This window comes from Diuraphis noxia, unplaced genomic scaffold (genome assembly GCF_037042655.1).
Source record: "Diuraphis noxia isolate RWA-SAM2 unplaced genomic scaffold, SU_Dnox_SAM2 contig0001, whole genome shotgun sequence".
NCBI lineage: Eukaryota > Metazoa > Arthropoda > Insecta > Hemiptera > Aphididae > Diuraphis > Diuraphis noxia.
This window is the reverse complement of record NW_028301711.1, coordinates 103,852,787-103,866,293: the sequence shown is the minus strand read 5'-3', so window position 1 is coordinate 103,866,293 and position 13,507 is coordinate 103,852,787.

The following is a 13,507-nucleotide window of genomic DNA, read 5'->3' as shown; positions in this document are numbered from 1 at the left end:
AACTACCCTGTACCCACGATTAAAGATAGTATGGTTGCCCATCGACCCATGATTCACATACTAGAAAAGTGTCTGCCGAAATGAATCTCTACTTATCAGTGTTATACAGCTGGATACTTAAACACTAGCGCTTGCATGTGTAGTGACTATAAACTCAACTACTATTAACCATACAGAACAATATTCTAATATTCCCGCGCTCATAATTTTTTTTTAAATACTGCTGAATAATAATAATCATTAATCACTCATATTGTGTAAAATACTATATACATAATATTATGTATTCTAATTCTATAATAACTATTTTAATCTTTCTGAAGCATAACGACTAAATAATAACCTATACTATATGCTCCTAAGCCGTAGCCCATTGTACATTTAACTGCGAACAATGTATTTTTTCTATAGTATCGGATAAAATTACACAAATCAATGGAAGTTACTAATTATCACAAAACCATTTTGTTGGTATATTTAATTTTAATATATTTATATCATTTGAAACTGATTTGAATAATGTCATTTTTTGTTCTACCTTTTAATCAGAAATAAAAACACAATAATGATATTATAATAATACAAATTGAACCATTATTTAATTTTATAATAGGTACAGACGTACAGTACCTTTAATCTTTTAGGTATTGGGGACATTAATTCTGTATTAAATAAAGGTGCATCTCTTTTTAGGTAGTTTATTGTACCAGTATCATGAACTATTTTTGCTGTATAACAGTGATCATTGTTTATCGAAGATAGTAAATCATCATGTACATTTCCACAGCTAGTACCACAATCTTTATTAGTATTGTCATTCTTAAAAAAAGATATTTATATATATTAAGCCAATGACTAACAGGTATAATTTAATAAATTATTTTTGTAATAATTTAATAAATTACAGTGTATTCATATGGTATTGGCTATATTTACTACACTTATTGATCCATTTGTACTGGTATAGGAATGGCACCATTACGCAGCTTAGCTCTTTTTAAACATACCTAGACATATAGGTACAGCCATACAGGTAGGTATTTTTTGACTATAACTACAATAATGATTTTAAAAGAAATAATTAAATACATACAGTATATTTGTTATTATCATTTCCAGTAACCCATGAATCATTTATAACACTGTCTCTAAAGTGTTGGCGACAAACTCTAGAATTAGGGTGGAAATTAAGTCCTAGAGCTTTCTCCCATTCAGATCGTAACGCAAGGTCTTTTGGAAAGTTAAAACGACTTTGTTTTAAACATTTGTCTCGAAAAATACAATTTGCTACACAACAAGACATTTTTAATTTAACTACTCAGTACGTACAAATTAATGCAATTAATATTAGTTATTACGTATTAATATAGGTATTTACTATTACTTAAGATGAGCTTATTAATTGTTTATAATTAATTATTATCTATGGCCATAGGCGCAAATAGGGGGGGCTATAGGGGCTAAGCCCCCCAACACTTCAATAGCCCCCCCCCCCCCAACACTTAGACACCATAGACTATGGCTGTTAATAATATATCTGATAGACCAGCGGTCGTCCCCAACCTGGGGGTAATTACCCCTTAAGTGGTAAAAACACGATTCTTGGGGGGATAAAAGTTAAACTATTTATTTGTATTTTAAGTACTTAATATCCATTTACTCATGTGTATTATGACTGTAAATGAAATTGTAATAATATATATTTTGTTTTGTTTTTTTACTCAACTTTTTTTTTTGGGGGTCGGGGGTATTTGTTAATATCTAACCTGACTTATGGGTAATAGTCTCAAAAAGGTTGGGAACCGCTGTGGTAGACGATAGTTGTTAGTTGTTACAAAGTCAATCATAGTATTTTGGACACTAAGCTTTCAGTATTCATAGGTAGGTATTAATAATATGAGTTAATAATGAGAGTGCGGGAAAAAATTAAATATCTAATTATCTTTGAGTGGTAACTGCATTTATTGTCACTATAACATACAAGCGCTAGTGTTTAAGTTTCCAGCTGTTTAATACTGATAAGTAGAGATTCATATCAGTCGACACTTTTCTAGATTCGTTGGGCAACCATACTATCTTTAATCGTGCCTGTACCCAACTTTTTGCATAAAATACTATAGAAACGACACTCCCCCACCACTTCACTTTTTTTCATTTTGGCAGCGGACTGATTGGTGTTGTAAGCATAGCGGGAGAACATGAAGTTATAAAGAGTCGGTTGCTCTATTATCACTGCAAACTGCGGATAGCACTTATCACTTGCATGATATTACTCGCTATTCGTTGAATTGTTTTGAGCCTATTACATTTTGAAATTCGAATTATTCGATATTAAGTTTGTTTTTTATTGTAATTGTAAGTTGTAATTTGTATTGAGTATTTTGATTTCAACTGACTTGTACTTGAAATGCCTAACTTGTTTTGTTTCTGTAAAAAAACACAAGGGAACCTTGATCATGCTGTATCTTTCCATCGATTTCCCAAAGATCCAATTCAGTAAGTACATACTTAAAGTTTATTTTTTCAACCATTTAGAATGATAAATATTGTATTGTACTTTCTTTTCTTGATATCCCATTAAATAGACAAACTAAAGTTATTCAAATTATTTTGAATGGCGGGAAATTATATAGATAGGTTTGATAATATTCTATGGTTGATGTTGTCAACACAGCGGGAGAACATGAAGTTATGCACCTTATCAAATTGATTCAGGCAGAACAAAGGATTTTGGGAGAGTGTCGTTTCTATGGTATTCTATGCTTTTTGATAACACTTGTGTGATAGCGCTGATAATAAATAATAGATATAAATAATTATTTTTAATATTAAATATTCATTTTTGCTACTTATATTTTAATTGATTAATTGATTATAAATTGTTATTTATATCCTTTTGCTCAGCTACCAAATATTTAGGCCCTTTTGTATTTATATTTATAACCATCCTCCGCCACAAATCACATGTTATAAAACTATCTCAGACCATTGCTAAAAAGCCTGAATATTGTCTAAATCACTTATAGGCGAATAGACGATTTTTACAGTTAAATATTTACCAAATGAAAACTCTTGACGATTTTAAGTTTTATAGACAATTATTTATATATATTCTAGAAGACAATTGTTTTGTATGTATTAATTGAAATTCCTACCTGCGATTAATCATTATGCACATTATTATCAATTTTTTTGTCAATGGTATTTAATTCCTTCCCCCCACTCCAAAAAAGTAATTTTTTTCAGCTATTGATAGCAGTTATGGACATTAAAATTGTGGATATTTCTAGAATTTGTGTGTATAAAATATACATGAACTCAGTTCTTATTTAAAAAAATACATCTTACCTTTAAAATACAACTTTCCGAAACACATAATATATAAAGTTTTTGAAAATATACAATTAATATCTGGCTGATTTAATTTAGATCAATCATGATGGTGAATGGAAATACCCACAAAAATAAATTTTGAATCAAATATTTATACATTAATTGAGTTCTTAATTATTATTGAAAAACCGCTGTCTTATACTCAGGATAGCCTTTACATATAAAAAAAATGAACTAGTAAATTGGATTAAAAAGTTTTTTTTGGAGTTGGCTTTTTATCCTAGTCGTCATTGTATCTACCAGATGCATTCGTCAAACTTGAATTCATTAGTCAATTCGATTATATTAATAGTTATAATATATAGAAGATGGATTTTCATTAATTTCTCCAAATACATGGATTAAAGAATCTTTGTTTAATCCAAGGTATTTCACCAAAATACTATCCAACTGTTATTTATTTTATCGTTAAAACATTTTGATTTCATTTTTAAGAAACTCCGGATGAAACAATAAAGAAAATTCAGTCAGTAGAACTAGTAGTCGTAAAATATAAGTTTTTTTAAAAGCTAAACCTAATATAATTCAGTTCTAACTTCTAACGGCTGATGACTTTATAAGTTGGTACGACAAATATTTAAAAAATAATCATTCTAATGATTTATTAAAATATTTATTAAACGCTGTAAAATATGTAGTAGGTATTTATGAATGACATTTCGCAAATAGGATTTTCGTAATAATAATATTGTATTGATATCATATCTTCATCAAAGCGTTATTAATATGACATTAAAAACGAAATTAAGATTCGAAATGTATCATCATTATGTTATTAAAGACGAATTGTTTTTATTATTTTTTGAATATAATAATCATATTATGAAATTATTAATGAAGTGGTACAATAATATTCAGAAAATATTATCATATGATTTATAAAATCTAAATAGTTTTATAAAGATCCAAAATTATAATCAAAAATTATTTAAACCTATTAAGTTAATTAATTTAAAATATTTAATATAACATTTTAATTTAAAATATATCATTATATTAAGTATATAGATTATTATTTATTTATTTAATCATAATAACAGGAGTGATACCGAACAATTTATACGTTCGTCACAAACACTGAAACACAACTATTCATCATAAACTAATGATATGCGATATTATGCCAATACTTCGCATGATATCTAATGTAACAAGAAAGAATACAGTATTCTGCATTTAATATGTATCGTTCAAGGAACGATATCTATCGCGCACTCTAGGAAGATAACATACTCTTTTCTCAAAACTCCTGGAATAACCAGTAAAGTTTCATGAATATATGAGAATGATACCAAAAACTTTTTTCTACATCTTTGAGAAAATTCGTTTCCCGCTCCAAAAATATTCAAACTTCAGAATTTGTAATATACCTGAAGAAAGACTATAGTTGCATTAAGGTAAATAGAATATCATGCATTGTAAATGTTTATGTAATGAGTAATATTTTATATAATATATGTGCATTTTATTTTTAAAAAAACTAGTATTTAATAACTAAGTTCTTTAAGAATATATTACTTTTATAACAAAAAAAAAAAAGTTATGCATCCTTTTAAAATGAAATATTATGCATAAATTAAATATGTGCGAAAAAATTACATAATTTCTTATTACTTTATTAGGCATATAAGAAAAACAAATAAAATTAGTATTACTAAAATTAAAAAAGTAAAATTATATTATAACACTATTCAAAAAAATTATTAAGTAATAAAAAAAAATCATGAAGGTACTTTTGCTTCAAAAGATAAATTATAAATCATAAAATAATATAAAACATTAAAAGATATTAATAAATATGAATAGGTACTTAAAAATATGTAAAACTAGTTGTTGCAAAAGTTTGATTTGGTTCTTTAGTAGGTATAACTTGTAATGAATTGGTTAGAATCATTAGGTATGTATATTTGGGTTCTAAAATTTCATGAAATTTATTTTTGTGAAAAATAATAAAAAATCATTTGAATTTAGTGTAGAAATGTTATTGAAATATTTTTACATACCTAGTAGTTAGTACATTACACAAATTACATAAAATTCATATAAACATAGTACATACTTACGATAGTTTTATAACACATAACATATATCAATTTCTTATTTATTCATGATTATTTAACATTTTATAATTACCAATTAGATATAGCAAGTTATAATTAAAGTCCCTATTACAATAATCTATGAGATAAAACCTTATAGTTAGGAATATAGTATTCCTATTTAAATTCAAAAAAAATAAAAATAAAAATTTTATATTAATTAAATCTTTAGAATAATAGTATTATTATAATTTATAATTTACAGCGTATAGGGCTAATATAATATCATAATTTGTATGTTAATAATTAATATGTTATGAATACAATAATATATATATATATATATATATTATATTAGTATTATCAATTATCATTATAATTTATAAACAGCAAAGAAAAACATAATCGTGAACCGATAATTACTAATCAGCTATGAAATCAGTGTGGCCGTCTAGTTATGATTTTGTCAAACATAACAAAAGCAATAAAAGATTAAAATATTTTATTTTTCAATATTTCAAAGTGAAAACTTCATGTGAAATATTTCATGCTCATAACCCTATGAATATTAGAACATGTTTGGTTTGATTCCCCGGTCTGTGGTGACCGTAAATATCTCAGATTTAAATCATTTTGATTTAATCTATTTCTGTCACATCTCTCTCGCTCTTCCAAAAATTCTTGTTGTTACTTGTGTCTAATTATCAACTTTCTATTGTCAGAAAATTCTTGCTGGTAAGGTACCAAACTTACCATAAAATGTAAACTTTCATCTTCAATTAAAGGTTTTTTATTTAGTGAATTTTCTTTATTTTACTGAAATGATATATTTTTTGTCTTTCAATATTCAGCAAACCACTAATTGCATCATGTTTATTAATTTTTTTTTTCAAAAAAAGCTTTAGCTTTCTCAGCTAAAAATGTAAAAATATCTTGCGCGTAGTCCCTCGATCCAAAATAATATCAATATAGTGGTATTAAAATAATAACATGTTAGTATTATTATTCATCATTTTACATTAAGCCCTATGACGATGAAGACATAGTTCTGTCGCTAGTTTTTGTGTTTTTATAAAGATATTATAATGGTTCATTTAAGTTAAAAAATCATAGGTTAGTATAGTAACCTACTATTATAATGATTGACTGTGAGCGACTGATTAGATATTAGTTTTTGAAAGAGAACTTTTATGGGATTCTACTAGTAAAAAACGACATAATAGAGATATAACTAGGAAATTGTGGAAGGAAATTGAAACAGAAATGAAGGTTAAGAGCAAGTAAAAATACATAAATTTTTTTTGAAATTATTATTCATTACAATATTGTACTTTTATTATCAGGGATTATTTTTAATATTATTATTATAATTACTATTATTTTATTTATTATTATTTTTTTTTTTTTTTGGCAGATAAGTAATATACAAATATTACAAATTATCTATTATACCTAGATTTTAAAATTATTTACTTACATTTTATTGCTCAATTAGTTGTAAAATAATCTTTTAGTTTATCACTTTCATTCTTGATCTGTTATTGCGTCTAGATAATGGATGTGTTTCTAAGTTTATATAGCTGAGTCACGACCTTCTTTATCAATAATAAATAATTACATTATTCAATAAACATATAGTTTTAATAACAATATCGACATGTTCCAGATTCATTTGGAGTTCGGTTTTCAAACACTTCCATTTCGATACCAAGATTCCAAAAGTGCATTCAATCATACGTCGAACTTTGCTCAAATAGTAATTAAATGTTTCTTTTGCCGTATCCAAATTTTTATCAAATAAATAGGGTCTTAATAAGTACTCTTTCAGTGGATATTCTTGAACATCCAATAGAACTATGGCAATGGAATATTTTGTGTTGGGTAATTATTTGTAATTAGGTAAATTGAACGATTTAGCTTCCAGATGTTTATAAATATTTGATTCAGTAAATATTCCACTATCACTCTGTCTTCCGTATGCTCCTATATCAATAGATATAAATTTATATTTGGCATCACAAAGTGGACAAAAAAATAACCTTTATAGTCATAGGTCATCGAACGAGTGTTATTTAGACATTTTATACGAATATGTTTTGAATCAATACAATAGAGTTGTAACGTCACAGAGTTTTGAGACTTTTTATTAGAATATTACATAATATCATTATTATAATCTTATAATATGTCCACGTCCTTTTATTATATAACTCATCAGATCATATTTTAAGTAATTTTCACTGGGTGGCACTTCAATAAAATTGTCAACCAGAGGAACATAGAAAGAAAACCAACTCTCCTATCTCAACAATTTTGATATAGGTTTATTAACTGTACTCTACTGAAAAATACATCTACAAGTTGTATATAGGTTTATTTATTGAGAATTTGAGATATTATTATTATATCAAAATAACTGATTTTTCAATAATAAAACTTTGATAAAATAAGTAGAACAGAGTATATATATTTCTATCAGTATCTGTATTTAAAAAAATACGTGTTAAAATTTAAAATTATATGTTTGAATCTATGGAAAAAAATGTTTGCATAAATTCTTGATTCTGGTATAGCTCTGGGTCAGGTAGTTTCCTTCTTTTCTCTTTAGATTCCAGAAACTTAGCATTTTAATGACAGCTATATTATAATAGTATACACTAGGTATACAGTCAACAAACAGGATAAGATTATTACTATTTATTAATACTAAAATTCGTCCAATATGGGCTTTTATAGCAAATTACGGACCGATTGAAAAATATTTCTCGAAGGGCCGAGACTATCCAATCCGGCCCTGGACGAGTATAAGTATTTGATATTTCAATCACAGAACAATGCTATGAAATATGAATACTTCTAAACAATTGTATAAAAGTAGTATAAAATTTACCTATACAGTGTATGGTCGCCTCGCCTGTCTTTCATCAGGAGTACAGGACGAAAATTCAAAATATGTAGAAAATTAGAAATGATGTAAAATACCTAGCATCTTATTATCACCTAACCTTTAATTTACGGTGACTTCCGAAGAAATTGATAGCATTGTTAAAATTACGTGTACTATTTTCGTACTACATCAGTACAACTATATCTATTCGTATAATTTATATTATCAATAGGTATATAATATAAATAATTCCGACAAAATAGTTGTGAGCATGTGACATATTCTACATTCAATAAAATATTATTATTGTTTATTATATAGTATGGGATAAACTATACAAGAGTCGAAAACTTAAAATAGTTTTATGTTCTTTATACATAATAATTGACATTGGTACCTATCGGTCGTTATGAGAATGTATTAGTCAGTGGCAGTGTGGCACGATCACCCACCAGTGGGTAGCATTAAAATATCACTGCAGGGGGGCACTAGTACCCCGTACTTTGTATGTTAAAATATGATATGTAACTCATAGTATTTCCATAATCTCTATTATTATGCATTATTGTATTTTCATACTTTATAAAATACATTGTTTTGTATTTTTGTGTTCAAATTTTAAAATGAATAAAAACTCAATAACAACATAAATAATATACATAATTAAATTATTAATATAATTTATAAATAAAATGTTAGTTGTGTTTTGTTATTATAATTACATACTGAATGTTTTAAGTTTAGAAACCAACTATAAGTCTATATAATATGATGAAAAACGATTCTGAGTGAAGATATACCAAGATTGCTAAACTGGATTTGAAATAAAATACTAGGTTTAAAGAAAAAAAAAATTGTCTTTATTATTAAAAAAACACAAAATAAGTGTAAAATACATTTATACATTTATATTGAAGCATAATTATTAGAATAAAAGTAAATTGTGATGTTTGTTGGTTCTCAAAAGAACCGTTTAATAAAATTGAAACAAATAGTCTTAAAAAAGACTATTTAAAAATTTAATGCTAAGTCCTGAAAAGAACTATTTAATGTAGTTGATGTGAATTGTCCTAAAAAGGACAGTTAAGACTGCTTCTATATTGTTTTATGCAAATAGGTACAAGGTCAGAACAAGAAAAAATGTATTTAATTAATTTAAATATGGTTTAATATTTTTAATTTAGAAAGTTTTGCTAATTTTGAGGTAGTTGAAAATAATTTTGTTTTATTAAATATTTTACAAATTAAAAGTTGTTCAATTATGTACATTTTATGATCTATGCAGTTTGTCAATGATTCATCAACCCATTTTTTAATTGTATTATTATTTTTTAAGCGCTCAGTTAGTTGACATTTTATTTTATTTTTATGCAAATAGTTTTTATAATTGTTTTCAAAAATATTTAAAATTTTATTTACTACATTATTTAAGCTATTTGATGGTGCTTTAAGACCACTTTCATTATCAATTGTAGTATAATTTTTATTAAGAAGATGCAACTGCTTTTTATCATTTAAGTTTTTATCAATAAATAGTTCAAGTTGACATTAGTTATAATTAAATTTTTTCATACATTTATAGTCCAAATATCCTGCGAAATATGTTACAGAACAGTCTTCTAAAGTGACATCATTATTACTATCAGTATTATTTGAGCCCTCGTCAGATGAAAAAAAACAGAGAGATAAATTAGAATTACATTCTGTGTCGGAATCAGATGATAATTTCGAACTGTTAAAATTTATTTTATTTAGTGAACTAACTGGGTCAGAGGACTAACCTCCCCCACATGTAGTGTCCATCGCGTCGATGTCGCAGCGGGCGCTCCGCCGTTGATGTCGGGCGTCGCGGTCGCAGCCGCTGGCTCATATATATTATACGAAAGTTCCCGACGTGACGACACTGACCAGTGACCACCCCTCTACCCAAGAATATCAAGACGCCGGAACGGTCTACGACCTGCCACCGACTTCTACTGCCGCACTGTCTGTTTTTCGCCACCATCGATGACCGATCTCCTGTTGTTCGTTTTTTTTTCTGCTCAACACCATCGACTCTCGCAACACGTCTCCCGGATTCGAAATTCTTGTTATTTGTTTTCACCATCGGCGGAATACTACCATGATAGGCTGAAGCGACGTCATAGGCCCGTGGCGGGCGAAGCCATCTCCAACATCATCAGCTCAGTATAAACAGTCGTCGTCAAGTATTATTTTTCCCCCAACATTTCCCTTTTTTCTTTCATTCTGATTATGCATCACCATCATTTCTTTTTTATGTATGCTCCGATTTTCCTAAGAGGTGCCCCGGTAACCATCATGCGGAGCCGTGGGTCGTTTCCTTTTATAAATATAAATGTATAATATGTTAGATGTATGTCATACCGACATATTATGATGATCATTATGTGCTCGGTAACCGCTTGCCGGAGCCGTAGCATGATTATTTTTATTTTTATCCATTACATTTCCTTTGTAATTGCCATGTGCCAAATTATTATATATTTTTTCCCCTGTATTTTATGCACTTTGCTATGTGCCAAATTATTATATATTTTTTGAATTGTAATTGCCATGTACCCAATGTTATATTATTTTATTCATGTTGTTTAAAACACAACATTTACTTATAAGTTATAACCGTGTAAAATATAACCATATGATTACCTTATACTTTGTCACATTTTTTTTTATCAATAGTATTTTTTACTTTTCCCCCTTTTAAGTAAATCTTTTTTAAATCCTTTAAAAAAAAAATTTGCAAGATTCACAAAATTGTTATACGTACCTAGTTGTCTATCACTTAATTCTATTACCTAACCTAAAAACACAACAAAAATATTTACATATTATATTAAATACCTCCATATTATTGTACTAGTTTATATTATGCCATAACGACGCACATTTTTAAAAATCCAATATAGTCGACAATTATATTATATTATGTATTAATATATTGTACTAACTACTAAGTGTTTTCATCAAAATTTGTTTTGTTCATTTACAGTCAATCAAAAATCGACGTGTACCCACCTATTATGTCCAAATTAAACCGGGTAAATTGTAAGTTTAAAAGCTCAATTTGTAAGTATTTGTAAGTTGAATTTTGAAATTTGTAAGTTAATAAGTTCGAAGTAATCGTCAAAATTAACTTGGAGTGTAACATTTTACAATGTAAAAATTATTCTATAAATTATTGTTCTAATTAATTTGTTATATTAACCACCATATTGTAATAACACAAAGATAAAGAATACAGTGTAAAAAAAAAAAATTGTACCTATCAATTACTAACCAATTATCAACCAAATATTGTACAGACATTGCAGACATTGTAAACTATTGTAATAACACTAATAACCATCATGCATGTATGAATGTAATTTTAAGATTCATATTTAAATATTTTAAATATGCAATCTTCTTTTTGGAAGGGATGTGTTACGTACCTATAAAATATGTACGAGATAGCATGCATTTGTGATAGGAACGTGGAGAATAGGATATCTATACAATTAATCAGACTATACAAGTATTTTCACACGTCTCTTCTCAGAAATGACTATAGACCCATGTGAAAGGATACGAAACGGTCAGCATCCTAAGTTTAATCACAAGACCCAAATTTCGACATGTAGCAGGAAAGTCACCACCAATACAAGCACCACTTCTAAGGATCGAATCATATATATAAAAGAGACCGAGACAAGAGCTCGTCAGACGATTAAGCAAATAAGGCTAAACAAGACACTTGGAGGCAGGTCGTAACACCACTCACAGTCTTAGCAATATACATTTCTGAGTCAGGTAAAAAAACCGCTCACCTCATTATTTTAACCATAATTGTGTTTTTGTATTAAATGAAATAAACAACATTTTAATTAAATACATCAAGTGATCATTTCTACGATGATATACGAATCGGCGTTCAATTGGAATGTACCTACCAGTTTATACTATATACATTTTTAAAAATTATGTATGTTTTTAATTAAAATAACGTAAGTAGTGTTAAAGCAATGTTATCAATAAAATAAAATATGTTTTAAGGAAACAGATACATTTTTTAGATCACAAAAATTATATCAACACCAAATCCTCAAACATGAAATTTTATTTTTATATATTATGTGAAATTGTGAAGATATAAAAGAGAAAAATGCAATCTTGGTACGTAATAACAAATTATATTTTTGTAATCTAACCCATTAATATTTCGCAAACGGCTTACCCGCAAATTCTCGCAAATTAGAGGCTATCGTTTGATACCAATTTCAAAGTTTTAGGACAACATGGGTGGACCAACTTCACGGTCAAAAAATGGGTTTTGTGGGTAAATGGTCGACTCGCAAATTCTGAAAGTGGACTCGCAAATTCTCGCAAATTAAAGGCTATCATTTGATACCAATTTCAAAGTTTTAGGACAACATGGGTGGGCTCCATGAATTTGGCCCACCCATTTTTATTTTGCTTGCTGCTCATAAACGGCTAACTCGCGAATTCTAAAAGTGAACTCGCAAAATATTGGTGAAGATTTTAAGTCGCTACTCCAAAGTGGGTGGGTCAACTTCACGTACGTAACAAAACTGAGTTTAAAATACTAACTTTTAATATAGTATCAAAATATGGGTCAATTTAAATTTTAAAATGTTTGATTTCTTCCAACAACAATTTGTTTGAATTACATAAATAATATTTATAAGATTAAAGTCTTGAAATTTACATATCTACTATAATATTTAAGGTAACACATTTACATACATATTAAAATAGGTACTAACTGTTTCAAACATTTCTAATGCTTAAAGTAATTAGCTACATTCAGAGCTAAAGTACTATTTATCAGTAGCTACGTATTATTCAGTCATAGATACTTAATAATTTAAACTTAGAGAACTATTATAACATTGTTTATGCTAAAGCAGGTTTAAGAAAAGTTAAATTATTAAATAATATATTATGATATATAATTGAGTTTAAAAAAAATAATATTATTTGAAGAAAATAATGTTTTAACAGAGTAGTAAAATATTTATCATAAAGCGTCTATATGTGCAAATTTACTAAGATTGGAAAAAAGGTTAGACTTTCAAATGTATATACGTAGGCAAACATATTCACCTATGAATAACCTTGATAATATATAACTTCAAGGCTTTAAAGATAATAAATATTGGGATTTATT